This window comes from Eumetopias jubatus, unplaced genomic scaffold, assembly GCF_037043125.1.
Source record: "Eumetopias jubatus isolate StellerSeaLion01/CBP00866 unplaced genomic scaffold, mEumJub1_p1.0 scaffold_10, whole genome shotgun sequence".
Lineage (NCBI taxonomy): Eukaryota > Metazoa > Chordata > Mammalia > Carnivora > Otariidae > Eumetopias > Eumetopias jubatus.
In genome coordinates, this window is record NW_028274816.1 from 9,695,614 (window position 1) to 9,698,293 (window position 2,680).

Below are 2,680 nucleotides of genomic sequence, written 5' to 3' on the forward strand. Positions count from 1 at the left end.
ATATATCCTCAACCAAAACGTCCAAGAATTTCAATAATTTCCAAATGCTTTTGCAGAAGAGATCATAATGATGCTTTGATAAAATAGGAGTGCTTTAAAAGGCTATCTTAATGGGAAAGATAGCCCTTCTTAAATTCTTATGAGACAAGGAAAAACTTACCCAATTATTTTTTTTAAAAGAGTTTATTTATTCATTTGAGAGAGAGAGAGAACACACAAGCAGGGGGAGCAGCAAACAGAGGGAGAGGGAGAAGCAGGCTCCCAGCTAAGCAGGGAGCCCGACGTGGGGCTTGATCCCAGGACCCAGAGATCATGACCTGAGTCGAAGGCAGATGCTTAACCATCTGAGCCACCCAGGTGCCCCAAAGCTTACCCAATTATTAAAAAAAAAAAAGACTATGGCAATTGTTAAAGGATTTCTTTTATTTCTAACAATATGAGTTTTATAAGCTCTTCCCATGCCGTAAGTAGCATGAAACACAGCCAGTGGGATCATGGAAAGATGGTGACTGAATACAGATGGAGAAAAACAAGTCAAGAAATATTCAGAGGAAACCTGGTACAGTTTTCTCTTTTTTGAAGCTTAAACAAGACAAGATGGATTTAAATTGCATCAGGATGGGTTTCTTCTTGAAATAAGATGCCCCTAATGCCTATAAAACAAGCCAGTTGATTAGACATCTTCATGTCTCCGGTTTCCATCAGTTCTTCAGTTATGTGGTAGAGATCCACGTGGTTTCTTAAGCACAACAATTACAGTACCTGTAAATGAAGGTTAAGTATTACCAAAGTTAGTAAAAATAATTAATTAGTGGGTATTTACATCACAAAATGATTGGCCACGAGGCCAGAGGACTGCGTCTGTCTTGTTCATTGTCTTCCCAGCACCCAGCACTTGGACCTGACACTTCACGGATACTCTTTGAATATTTGTTGAATGAACTCATTTTTCAAGTAGCAGCTGCATTGCACGCCTTTGATCCCTCCAAACTTGATTTAGAAGTAACTTCTCCAGAAGCGCTTGCCTTACCCAAAGAGAAGCAGACTCACAAAGAGGGAAGGAGATGCTCAAGGATGAGCAAGGATGGAAATCATGGAAAACAGCAAAACCTCTTTTTTCCTGAAGACCTTTTAAGATTAGGACAAGCAACTGTTTGTAAAAGCAGAACCATGGAAGATTTGAACCATCAGGCACGATCGTGCTTTGAAGTATATTCCTGGCTAAATGCAGGAGATAAACTAGATCAAACTTAGAGGCTCTAAGATCCGTCCCTGATTAAATAGGCCTAAGAGTGGGAGCCTGAAAAGTATATCCTTTGGATATTGTTATTAGCAGCAGCCTCCAGATCTGAAAACAGTGCTAAACACGCTTTCAAATGATCTTTGAGGTGCTTTAAGCTACAGCTGAAAGCTTACCTAGCCTTCTTTTCTATTTGCTTGAACAAGAGCCTGAAAAAGAAGGTTAAAGAGCTTTCTAGTGATGTCCTTTACTCCTGTCCTAAAAAGAACCTCTGTTCTTCACTGAGCTAAGAAGATTTCACAACTCCCAGAGGATAATATGAAGTTAGTTTTTGCTCCCTGCTGAACCAACTAAAGTTCCTTTCAAATTCTTTTCCTGGACTGGAAAAGTGTCTGAGCTCTTCAAGCTACTATTGTTATTGCAGAAAGATGGAAATTATGTTATATTCTATAAAGGGGCATAAAACGTTTAAATGAAAATTTAAATTTAAATCAACATAAAATGTGTGAAAGGTTAAAAAAGCATACCATAACATTTAGAAGTACTTACCATTGGTCTGTGAGAAAACATTTTCTTTAGTGCCTCAACCTGTAAGTGAATGTCAATAAAGATGAGCGAGAAGATATTTTATACACACATTTTTTCATATTTATTATATGACACATTTATTATTAAGAATTTATTATTTATATGGGGATAGTCATCCCTTCCATAACTGACACTGCACCCAGCCTTGTACACATATATGGTGTAAGTATTTAAAGGCATGTAAATTATACCAAAGTCACAAAACTGGCAAGCACAATATGAGAAATAACAGTGCCACTATCAGCAGTCTTCAGACTTAAAAAAATTATTCGCTGCTTAACTAAGTAATTAAAATATATCTGTTCCTGGGGCGCCTGGGTGGCTCAGTCGGTTAAGCGTCTGCCTTCGGCTCAGGTCATGATCCCGGGGTCCTGGGATCGAGCCCCGCATCGGGCTCTCTGCTCAGCGGGGAGCCTGCTTCTCCCACTCCTGCTCGCCCTGCTTGTGCTCTCTGTCTCTGTCAAATAAATAAATAAAATCTTTTTTAAAATAATAAAATATATCTGTTCTTTTTGTCTCTACATGTGTTCATATGCGTGTGTAAATGAATATATACACACACAGCCCATATATATGGGTTTAATGTATATAATACTATAACAAAGTTGGAAGTTGCTGGCTAGGCATCACTTTTTTGAACAGCTTTATTGAGATAGTATTCTCTTACCATAGAATTCACACTTTAGTGTTGATGTGGAGCCATCACCGCAAACTAATTTTAAAATATTTTCATCACCCCCCCAAAAGTACTATTAGCAATCACCCTCCATTCTTCATCTTCTTCCCCCCAACCCAGCCCTCAGCAACCACTAATCTACTTTCTGTCTCTGTAGACTTGCTTATTCTGGACAT

General features: G+C 38.6%; 1 long non-coding RNA gene across 1 annotated transcript; it reads right to left on the reverse strand.

The window, feature by feature from the left end:
• Positions 1-403: 403 nt before the first annotated feature.
• On the reverse strand, positions 404-2,259 carry LOC114200926 (uncharacterized). The gene is made up of 2 exons (XR_003607546.2): positions 1,790-2,259; positions 404-762 (listed from the first exon to the last, which is right to left on the reverse strand). It is a non-coding gene; the product is annotated as an uncharacterized LOC114200926 (long non-coding RNA).
• Positions 2,260-2,680: the final 421 nt, after the last annotated feature.